At 37.9% G+C, this 12,802-nt stretch overlaps 1 protein-coding gene across 7 annotated transcripts in view; it reads left to right on the forward strand.

Annotated features, from left to right (window-relative positions):
- Positions 1-12,802, forward strand: part of LOC109254642 (contactin-4) — an 893,345-nt gene that overhangs the window by 665,398 nt on the left and 215,145 nt on the right. The gene's annotated exons all lie outside the window — the stretch shown is intronic.

The raw sequence follows: 12,802 nt of genomic DNA on the forward strand, positions 1-12,802 counted from the left end.
GACTCCAAGGTCACTTTGTAAAGACTCATAATGTCTACGTCAGTTAGGAATTCATTTGATGTTTTTTAAGTTTATTTTTTTCAAGTTTTGTTTAATTTCCACCTAGTTAACATATAGTGTAATAGTTAGTTTCAGGTGTAGAATTTAATGATTCATCACTTCCTTACAACACCCAGTGTTCATCCCAACAAGTGTCCTCCTTAAGTAAATAAGTAAAAAGTAAATAAGTAAAGATAAATAAATAAGTAAGTAAATAAATAAAGAGTAGGGAATTTGTTTGACTGCAAATAACTGAAAACCCAGCTAACACAAACTTCAACAGGCTTTGTGTTGTTCTTACACACATTTCCAAAGGTATGTATTCTCAAGCTAGCACCACTTCCTGAGGATGTCTTCCAGGATGCAAGTCCTTTCTCGCATCCTTCTCTGAGGTCCTTAACAGGTGAATGGCAAGGGTAGCAAGTGTGCAGTCCAGACAGGCAGAAATGGGAATAGGCAAGAACAAAAGTCCCAAGTCTCCCTCTCAGTTTGCATTTGTATTATGAAAGGTTTGCTTTGCCAGAAGACTTTTACCTACATGTCACTGGTCAGCTACAGTGGCAAGAGAGATGGAAAAATCAAGTATTTTGTACAGATAAATTTGATGGCCCTGAAAAAAATTGTAATTTTGTAAATAGGGAAACTATGGAACTTGCAGTGTCTGCTAAAAGGACCAACGATAACTGAAAGGCAAATCTGACTTCCCATAAGGGGCACAGCAGTGTGGAGGCTTAATATATAATGCTGTCTATTAGGATTCCTCTAAAGTTGTGGTAACAAGATTGATAAACTCTGTTCTTGGGAATTCTGGCTCAAAGTTGAATTTGCTATCTGCTATCCTTGTTATTATCTTAATTTTCTCTTTGGCTTTAACGCATGATGAAAAGACAAAAAAATTAAACTGAGAATTTAAAAACATCCTTCTATTTTTGTCCTGTGTTCTGAAGTTGTAACTTTTCATTTCTCATCTAAAGCCCCAGCTAACCTTTGCAGCAGGAAATAACAATTAGCAAGATAGCTGAAAAGACTCGTACTTCTAATACGATGGGTGTTAAAAGCACATGGAGGAGGCCTCCCTGAATCTAAACTGTGGACATGGAATTATTCAGGGTTCTGGGTTTGGAAGACTGGCAGAGAATCCAGGTTAAATTTCAGTAGTTTGTATTCTGAGAAATAGGTTTACTTCTTAGGACTTGAGTTTTCCCTTCAAATTAGCACCAGAATAATAAAATTTGGAGTCCTGACATGAGGTCCAGCCCTAGCTCTGTTTCAAATCATTATTTGATATTGAGCAATTTTGTTTTAATTTTTCATATCACACTCTTCTTATCTATAGAAAGATGAGATCAAAGGAAATCTTTCCGATCGCTTTTAGTTCTATCATTACATGGTAATAACTCAATAAGTTTAAACATGTTTATTAACTAGGCTTGCATTATTGAATTCTGTCATTTATACAAAGAAATCAATTAACTGGACCTATATTTAGGTAAAGTGAAATTCACTCAGACTGACTTTTCTCTTCTTGCTATAAAATCTGATTAAGGGGCGCCTGGGTGGCTCAGTCAGTTAAGCGGCTGACTTTGGCTCAGGTCATAATCTCACAGCCCATGAGTTCGAGCCCCACGTCGGGCTCTGTGCTGACAGCTCAGAGCCTGGAGCCTGTTTCGGATTCTGTGTCTCCCTCTCTCTGACCCTCCCCCGTTCATGCTCTGTCTCTCTCTGTCTCAAAAATAAATAAACATAAAAAAAATTTTTTTAAATAAAATCTGATCAAAATAAGAATGGAAGGTTTTGCTAATTTCTTCTGCAGTCTACGTTCACAGCACTAAACTTTCATAACATGGCAGCAATTCCAAAAATTAATCTTGTAGGCTTATTAAGAAAAACAGTACCCCACTCCTCCCTGGCATAATGGTATCTTTGGGAAAGCCAAAGCACCTGAAGTGTTGCTGTGCTGCTACACAGTGAGACACCTGAATACTTTCCCCTTCCCACAGAGAAATATATTAAAAATTTTCATAGACATCCCCTGAAATGTGCTTGTCTCTGCTGGCAGCAGTCAGCAGCTCTGAAATCCGGTTTTTTGAGCTGTGCTGACATTCCTGACAGTCTTGATGGTGAAAGACAAGGAAATAAATATTCTCATTATGGGCTTTATTAGAAACCGCGTGCTCAGTAACACTGTGGGCAAGGCAGGCAAGGCAAGGAAATTTGCAAGAACGCAAAGAGGATCTTGAAAGTTGTAAGGGAGTATCTCAGACAGCCATCAGTTTGGGGCAGTGGAGTCACTGATGATCTGATGAAATACCCCCAGTTGTCAAAGCCCTCCAGTGCAAACTGTATAGCAGGGGTTCTCTCGTTGCTTCTCCAGACAGTGTTTCACCTGAAAGCTGGCAAAATCACCATGAGCCACTGGATATACCGAGCATTTTAGACCCAGCATATGGTATCCCAGTTTAATTTGTAACAGATCATGCAGAGGGAAGGAAATGAGTCAGCCTTTTATTGTATCAATGGGATACTGAGTAATGGCATGAAATCCATTGTAAAGGATGCTGCATGTCCTGTTTCAAAAGCTGTGAGGTGTCAGACTTTCTTAGGGTAACATAGAAATGAGCAACAATTAATCTATTTTGAAAAGCATTTCAAACAGCAGGTATTTCCAGGACTCTATCAATCACTACATGTACCACCTTTGTTGTCTTTTGGTTAATAGATACAAATTCAGTTGTGATGTCATTCCATAGATTCTACTATTCAGTTTTAGCACAAACACCAAACTGTGGAAATCACTGTAATGGACTCTGGTTGTCCGTGATGTCCCTTCATATTAGAAATAGAGTTTATTGAGATCCAGAATTTTCACCTGGCTTTCCATCACCTCCAAGGTCATTTGGCACCAGGAATTCAGGATCCTTAACCATGCTCTCATTAAGTAGGAATATCACTGAGGTACTTTGAGATTCTTCTTACCAGCGTACTAAAATTGTATTATTCATCAGTGAATTCCTCCCAAACTGTTCAGGGAGGTTTTTGTTCTCACCTTCCTTTTTGTATGTGTCACCAAGATCCTTGCTACTCAAAATGTGGTCCATGTACCAGCAGCATCTGCCTTACATGGAAGCTTGTCAAAAAGACCATTTCAGGCTCCACCCATGGCCTACTGAATCAGAATTCACATTTTAATAAGATCTCTAAATGATTCATATGCACATTAAAGTTTGAGAAGCCCCAAGCTATTCTCTCACACACACCTCACTTCTGGCCACTGGTGGGCAGGAAGCTGAGGCATAATCAAGGCAATATGTTAAAGTCATGGGTGCCCAACCATTTCCCAAAGATATTTTGATTCCACAAATCTGGGGCAGGATTCCCAAACTATTGTTTTAGAGACTCTGAGGCAGCATCACATTTAAGATCCACCCACTTTGATCACCTTCTACAAAGCCAGCCCAGAATCACACTACTGAGATGGAGTGCTTTGATTTCCACATCACCCAAACAGAAGGGTCGAGTACTTTTTATGTCAAATTCATATTTAAAAGAATTTAAAATAAAATATAATCACCTCAGGCTTTACCTTCATTTATTTTTGTGGTTGTTGATAAGGGAGATGAACAATCAAGAAGACTGGCTTTTTCTCAAGTGTGTGTGTATCTTCAAAAGTAGCATTTTACATTTGGCCAGCTTTTTACTAGATTACTGTTAGTGAAAGTATGGCTTCCTAGAGTATTAAAAAGAAACCACGTGATTCTGATTCTAAGATTATTTTCATTGTTACGGGTTTTTTAGAAACCAGCTATAATTGTCATCATTAGATGATTTTACACAGAACACATTTCCATTAAATTTGGATTCTGTTCACATGGCATGAGATGCAGGGACCTTACAACAGAGCATCTGTGGAGTTCTTTATGGTGTTTATAATGCTTTAGCTGCCATTATATTATCTCTGATCCTTACAATAATCCTATAGGAAATAAGGGTATGTATTTCATAGATAAGGAAATTGAAGCGAAGAGATTATGTGGGGGCACACACTAATCAATGGCAGGGTCAAGAGTTATCTTTGCCTAGAATGTGACCCTTTTTTTTTTTTTTTTCCAGTCCAGGAGACAACACTGGAAACAGGTACTGGATTCTCTATGCTGGTGATTCTTTGGGCCCTGTCCCAGATCAATTAAGTGTGCCTTTCTTGAGAGGGGTCCTCTGGCATCCTTTATATTTTTAAAAGCACTATACATGATTCTAATCTGCCATCAGGGTGCAAAATGTGTATCTCTGCATTACAAAATCAAGTAGATCTTGTCTCAGCAAAACCTCTCTATTTGCAAACCTCTCCAGGGTCCAGGAAATTTGATTTGATCTGGACATATCCACGAATATTATAACCCTGAAAGAAGTGTGCCTTCCAACAGCGTAGTTATTTCAGCTGGATCATTTTGTTTTTACTGTAGGACAGAGGAAAAAGCAGGAAACTGGGACACCAAATTCCAGGCCCAGATCTCATATTAACTTACTATGTGGTCTTGGGCCAATTACATAACTTTTCTGAGCCCTTTTGGTTTCTGTCTTCCCACACATACTGTTTCTATCATCAAGATGTCACCTTCAGGATCAGGCTCACCCAGTTTCTGTAATTTTGTTTAATGTTTATATATTTTTGAGAGGAAGAGGGGGATGGGGCAGGTAGAGGGAGACAGAGAATCCAAAGCAGGCTCTGCACTGTGAGTGCTCAAACCCATGAACCGTGAGATTATGACCTGAGCCAAAATCAGGAGTTGGCTGCTTAACCAACTGAACCACCCAGGTGTCCCAGGCTCACCCAGTTTCTTATTGAATTCAAACTATGCCAACAGGTCTTGGGTCTGGAGTGATGTTGCTATGCTAGAATGAATGTCCTCTATGCCCAGAATAATGCTCAAGACATCCACATTTTGTCAAGCAGCCAGCTCTGCCCAGCCCCACTCCATGCCAATCCCCAACCCCTGCCCCATACTGGCTCCCATGCTTACCAGTTCTATATACCTTCAGACTTCTGGGTGCATCTTTATTTACTCCAAATACCAATTCATTTCACTGTAGTATAGACACTAAGTTTAGCTCTTTCCCTCATGTTTCACCCAAAGATGCATCCAGATCCAAACCTGAGACAATAACACACTGTCCTGTGGGTCTTAAGTACTGCTGACATCTAAGAGGTTTACTTACTGGGCACCATATGCCATATCAGACTCCCTGGAAAATTAATATCAAAATGGCTGGGTTCTAGTTTTATCAACCTGTCATTTGGACAACTGGCCACTTTCTTCAAGAAGCAGCCCAGTTCCAGCTTTCTTTCATCCACGTTTTAGGCTGTCCCTCTCTCCCTGTATCTTTTTTCTCAGTGTAACTCTCCAATCTTCATACAGTATTATGTTATCCAAATAATATTTATATTTGTTCTATATACCTCTCAAATATGTTAGAGTAAAAACATGTAATAAATGTGGCAGCAATTTGCACAGTTAAAATGCTGCATAAGATATGTAAAAATAAATTTAACCAAGAAGGTGAAAAACCTATACTATGAAAATTATAAGACATTGTTCAAGGAAACTGAAGAAAACACAAACAGATGGGAAGATATTCTATGTTCATGGGGTGGAAGAAAGATTTCATGTTAATATATCCATACTATACAAAGCAATATATACATTCATTGTATTCCCTATCAAAATACAAGTAGCATTTTTCACAGAACTAGAATCATCCTAAAATTTGTGTGGAACCACAAAAGACCATCAATAACTAAAGTAATCTTAAGAAAGAAGAACAGTATCACAGTCTCAGATTTCAATATAGACTACAAAGCTCTAGTAATCGAACCAGTATGGTACTAGCACAAAAACAGACACATAGATCAATGGATCAGTATAGAGAGCCTGGAAATAAACCCATTTTTATATGGCTATTTAACCTACAGCAAAGGAGACAAGAATATACAATGGGGGAAAAGACAGTCTCTTCAATAAATGTTGAAAAACTTAACAGCTACATGCAAAAGAATGAAACTGGACCAATTTCTTACACCATACACAAAAATAAACTCAAAATGGTTGAAAACCTAAATATAAGACCTGAAACCATAAACTCCTAAAAGAAAACATGGACAGTAATCTCTTAGACATTGGCCTTAGCAACATTTTTCTGGATGTGTCTTCTCAGGCAAGGGAAACGAAAGCAAAAATAAACTATTGGGACTCCGTCAAACTAAAAAGCTTTTGCACTGCAAAGGAAACCATCAACAAAATGAAAAGACAACCTACTGAATTGGAGAAGATATTTGCAAATGATATATTCAATAAAAGGGTAAATATCCAAAATATATAAAGAATTCATACAACTGAACACTAAAACCACCCAAATAATCCAACTAGAAAGTGAGCAAAAGACCTGAATATATATTTTCCCAAGGAAGACATTCACGTGGCCAACAAACACATGAAAAGACGCTCGATGTCTCTAAACATAAGGGAAATACAAATCAAAACTACAATGAGATGTCACCTCACACCAGTCAGAATGGGAATGACTGGTACCAAAAAGATGAGCAACAACAAGTGTTGGCGAGGATGTGCAAGAAAGGGAACCTTTGTGCACTGTTGGTGAGAATATAAATTGGTGCAGCCACTATGTAAAATGGTATGGAAGTTCTTCAAAAAATTAAAGATGGAAATACCATATGATTCAGTAATTCCACTACTGGGTATTTACCCAAAGAAAGCAAAAACACTAATTTGAAAAGATATATGCATCGCTATGTTTATTGTAGCATTATTTACAACAGCCAAGATGTGGAAGCAGCCCAAGTGTCCTTTGATAGGATAAAGAAAATGTGGTGTGTGTGTGTGTGTGTGTGGGTACACACATATATGCATGCATACATACAATGGAATATTACTCAGACATAAAAAAAAATAAAATAAAATCTAGGGGCCTCTGGGTGTCTCAGTCAATTGAGCATCAGACTCTTGATTTTTGGGTCAGGTCATGATCCCAGGGTTGTGGGATTGAGCTCCATGTCAGGCTCCACATGTGGAGCCTGCTTGGGATTCTCTCTCTCACTCCTCACCCCTGCCCCACATGTGCACACATCTATGCTCTCTCTCTCAAAAAAAAAGGGGGAGGGGGGGAGAATGAAACCTTACCATTCTTGATAACATGTATGGACCTAGAGGGTGCTATACTAAGTGAAATATGTCAGACAGAGAAAGACAGATATTATATGAGTTCACTTATAAGTGAAATCTAAGAAACAAACAAATGAGAACAAAAACAAACAAAAAAAACCCCACAAACTCATAAATACAGAAAACAAACTGGTGTTGCCAGAGAGGAGGGCTTGTGGACCATGGGTGAAATAGGTAAAGGGGATTAAGAGACACAAAGTTCCACTTGTAAAAGGAATAAGTCATAGGAATGAAAAATACAGCATAAAACACATAGTCAATAATGTAATAACTTTGAGTGGTGACAGTAATTAAGATTATCATGGGGAGTATCGCCTAATGTATAGAATTGTAAAGTTACTGTGTTATACACATGAAACTATTATAACATTGTAGGTCAACTATCCTTTAATAAAAAAGCATATGTATTAGGGATCAGTCAAACATGGGTAAACTACCTTGTATGATATTTGATATTTACATTATGATATCTGTGGGAAATGCATGCTAAGTTTCTTGTCTAACCCAAGAAACTTTTTGTGTTTACTTAAACAGATACTGCAGTTCAATGAGGAAAGGCTAACCTTTAGTGATAGGGTTATTAGTGCTACAGACTACTAGGTATTGTTTTGTTTTGGGGTGGATTTTGGTTTTTCTTTTGGGGGGGTGGCATTAAACTTTCTTAAGACATGTTTTCACTCTCTAACTCTACCATATTCCTTTGAAATATATGAACCTGGACTCTTTCATCTGAAATGTAATGGTCTAGTTCCCCCCCCTTTTTTTTCTTCCCACTTTGCCAATCAGAGGAGATTTCAACTCATTAGATATTTAGTCAGCATAGAGTACTGTGAAACCGTCTGGAAGGCGATGATTTTCTTCACTCATTAAGCCTCCCCTTTTTCACTCATTGAGCAGAAAAAAGAGCCACATTGATCAGAGACTACTTGTTATAAACCCTTCCACACAAATGGCATGGTGGAGTGTTTCATGTTTGGGAGGATAGGCCACTAGGATGATTCGTCTTTATTACACAAATACAGGCTCCGTTTCTCACAGCCATGAGATCATTTAGCTCAAAGAAAGAATCGGCACCGGAAGCAAAGGAGGGAATTAGGTCTTGCATGTCTTAACGAATGACTTGCTTGTCCCCCATCAGATATGACTACAAGAATTACGGTTAGTATTTCTGATCTCAGTCATCTCCACAATTAGTTAAGCTTATTCAATAATGCTACTGGCATACTTTTTGCCTTTGATTTTCCTGTCAGCTTTTTAAAACAACTTGAATGTTTTATGACTATACTTTTGGGTGCTTTAGTGTCAACAACTCTGTACATATCAAGAGAAAAAAATGAGTGCATAAGTGGCAAAAATTTCCTTTTCATAGAATAATTTCTAAACCTTTTGTAGCCAACCACCAATATCTTAAATTAACCTGTATAGAGAATTGTTGGTTTGGGTTCTAAGAAGAGTTCCTAAGGAGTGATAGCCATATACTTTCTACCTAAACTGTTTTGCAGCCACAGCAAATCCATAAACTTAGAAATTAACTCAGCTACTTAATAAGTAGCAATTAATTAAATTTCTTTGCTTCCAGTAGCCTAAAGAGAATCATTTAGTTAAGAAAAAAGTTATTCCAGAAATAAATTTCAGGAAATTCTTTTTCTATCTCTTTGTTTCCTCCTTTGCTTCTGTGTAAATGTTAACATGTTCATTATTTGGCAGAAACCAAAGCATTTTAGTTAAATAACGATGGCCTTAATTACCCAGCTTCTCTCCTGACAGTTACTGTGCATTTAATTTACGGATAGGCACTATGTAAGAGTATTTGTGGATAGATTTATATTCAGGTTGGAAATGTCTCTTTTTAAACATAAAAAAATATCAAAGACGTTATCTCCAGGTTTGATCCTTAGAACTGGAGGCCCATTGATCAGTCAAAGTAAGGGCCAAACACATTAGCACCAAAAAGAAATGGTATTTGGGAAGTGAGGTTTGATCCGTAAAGCTGAATGATCTGCAAACTGAGATCATTTCAGCAAAGCTCAATTTCATGTTGAGCTTTCTCTTTTGGAGTTGTCCTGTCCCAGAAAGCAGTGAAGGATGATATTGTGTGGGATCACAGGTGCTAGTTGGGATGTGAAGAGTCTGGAGATGTGAAAAGCTCATTACATATCCAGTAGAGTACTACAAGGGATGTACCAGCCGGAACAGAACAAATGATCAACACTGATCTTTCAATAACATGAACCTGGCTGAGCATTTCATAAATAATCCAGTGGGCAATCACTGCAGGATGTATGGGAACCATTCTTGTTTTAATGCCCACTGGAAATATACCCTACGAATCTCATCTTTTCAGCTGAGGAAGAAACAAGCAGCTCTTTAGATATGTTTTCAGCAACAAATTGGTGTTTTGTCAGGTCATTGCATCATGATGTTACATTGAATTAAGCAGGATAATGGTGTGGTACATAGAATGAGGAAATGCTGTCTGAGTCCTGGAAATTTGGAAATAGACTCTGGTTGGGAGATCAGAAATTGAAGGCTCCATAATGTTCAGTACTATCAGGGATCTTGATCCTGTGAGTGTTACATCACAAATAAGAAGTCAGCCATTTTCCTGATATATGTATTTTTCAACTTGTTCAGTTAGTTTTCAGACATTTAGGAAGAAAATAACTTAAGTAGGCTAAATCACAGACTTGAGAAAACTACACATTTGGACAAGTGAAGTTCACACCCAAAAGAGTAAATTGTGGCAATTTGTCTAAAGATAGGGTTATAGTTTCTGATTCTATGTAGTATCAGAATACTGATTTAAAAGAAAATGATTTAATTAAGTGGTTGTATATTTATCAAGGATGAACAGTATGGATGAAAAACTTCTTTTAACTTCTTTTAACTTCTCTTATAGAGACACCACTTCTGTCCATATAATGAACTAGAAGATATGTCAGATCTTTAATTCAGTAGCTGATTGGAAGAATGTTCATGATCTCATAGGTAGATACTGGCTGCTAACAAAACAAAACTGGGCCACCGTGCTGTACTGAGAAAGCTCTTCACATCTCCAACTGTAACACACATCAGAAAGTTGCAGGTTAACACATTATCATAATCTTCAGTGTCTAAATTAACCCCTGGAAAGGAGTTGTGTTATAACAACACTCCACAGGAATTCATAAATGCATATGGCAGACACAGCTGGAGAGATTGTTGCAGTTGATAATGTAGCACTTCAGAAATATCCAAGGAATCTCTACTTTGTGATGTGATTTGGAACGTGTATGCTTTCTCATTCCCTTAAACAGCACATAGACTAGAGAACACCTAGGAAATGCCAAAATAGTTTGGTTGTAGGTGTTTGAGGCCAAGTTCTTATCACTTTATGCAAACTTTTGCCTTTTGAAAAGACAAAATTTTAAAAATAAAATGTAGCTGATTTAAGTATCATATTTCCTCAATTTGTGGCTTCCACTTACTGTAAAACAAGGTAGGTATAACACAGCTCTGAAATGAACACATAAATATAAGAAAGACATTCCTACACCTTCTCATCTGTGAGTCCTGCTACCATTTGAATTTGTTCACTCTATCCGCAAGCCAGCATTCCTTATCAATGTATGGTTCCAGTTTATTTCAGTGGAAATGATTGTGATAAATGGGATTTATAATTAGGTCCTAATGAAGTATGTAAGTTAGGATTTCAGATCGAAGAGAATAGATTGCTTTTTAAAAATAAAAATATCTGACTTTGACAGAACCTCTCAGTTGCAAAGGCATTGGTATAGACGTGGCCAATATAGCAGTGAGCAAAAACAGAATGGTTCCCCTACCACAGACTTACAGGTCTGCTGAGGAGTTAGGGGGTATTCAGATAGTCACATTGGAATGTGTGCTTTTGGTTGTGGGCTGAGTGAACAACAGGGCTCAATGATCTAATCATGTAAAATATAGGCTTACCTTACAGATATTGTGGGTTTAGTTACAGACCACTGTAATAAAGCAAATACTGCAATAATGCAAGCCAAATGAATTTTTTGTTTCTCTGTGCTTATAAAAGTTATGTGTACACTATACTGTATTAAGTGTGAAGGAGCAGTATGTCTCAAAAAATGATGTCCATACCTTAATTAAAAATGCTTTATTGCTAAAAATTGCTAACCATCATCTGAGCTTTCACAGTCATCTTTTTGGCTGGTGGAGGGTCTTGCTTCAATATTGATGGCTGCTAATTGATCAGGGTGATGTTTGCTGAAGGTTGGAGTAGCTGTGGCAGTTTCTGAAAATAAGACAGTGAAGTTTTCTACATCACTTTACTCTTTCTTTGACTATAGAACAGTTAGAGACCGTTGTAGGGTTATTAATTGGCCTGGCTTCAGTATTGTTGGAAAGGAAATAGGGAGGCCAAAGGAGAGGGAGAGAGATGGGGAGATGCGAGCTGATAGAGCAGTCAGAACATACACATTTATAAATTAAGTTCACCCTCATGTATGGGCACAGTTCATGGTGCCCCCAAATAGTTAACAATAGTAACATCAAAACTCAGTGCTCACAGATCACCACAACCCATAAAATAATAATGAAAAAGCTTGAAATATTGCAAAACTTACCAAAATGTGACACAGAGACATGAAGTCAGCAAAATGCCCTTGGAAGAATGGCACCTACAGACTGGGTTAACACAGGGTTGCCACAAACCTTCAATTTGTGAAAAAGCAAGGTCTGTGAAGCACTGTAAAGCAAAGCACAGTAAAATGAGGTATCTGTTAGAAAGACATGATGTAACCTGGGAGAAACTTCCTTGCAGAAGTCGCTCTGGAGCTCAGATTGAGAAGGATGAAAGGGTAAAGGGAAGGAATGGTATCACAGCCAGAGCAACAATACGTGCATCTGGAGTGAGGAAGGTTGTCTGGCCATGAGAAGAAGTCATGTGGTACCCAAGAGCGGTGGGGAGAATAGTACAACTTTAAGACTGGGATATAGGCAGAGACTGGGCTCTGGAGTAGTGTTAAAGATTAGGGTGTTTTTCTGAAAGTAAGATGCTGCTGAAGATATTTTAAGTGAGATAGGGGATGAGTTACAGTGGAAGGAAGTATTGAAACATGGGTTCTTTGTAGCTAAGGCTGATTTATTATTACCTAGCTTTTTGTGAAAAACAAAGAAAGTTTTAATCAGACTAAAAACAGAGTAGTCATCAAAAATTTATTTGAAGAATTACCTATAATTATAGCACAAATAGGCCAAATTGAGCAATAACCATAGGAGACTATCTTAATCTTTTCAGGCTGCTATAACAAAATACCACAGACTGGGTGGCTTGTAAAAAACTAATTTATTTCTCACAGTTCTGGAAGCTGGAATTCTGAAATCAGGGTGGCAGAATGATCGGGTGAGGCTTTTCTTCCCAGTTCATTACAGGTAATATTTTGCTGTGTCCTCACGTTGGTGGAAGGGACTAGGGAGCTCTGTGGGGTCTGTTTTATAAGAGCACTTATCCCACTCATGAGGGTTTCACCTTCATGACCTAATCGCTTCCCAAA

The sequence above is a fragment of the Panthera pardus genome, unplaced genomic scaffold, assembly GCF_024362965.1.
Source record: "Panthera pardus isolate Hobbes unplaced genomic scaffold, ASM2436296v1 HiC_scaffold_8, whole genome shotgun sequence".
Taxonomy (NCBI): domain Eukaryota; kingdom Metazoa; phylum Chordata; class Mammalia; order Carnivora; family Felidae; genus Panthera; species Panthera pardus.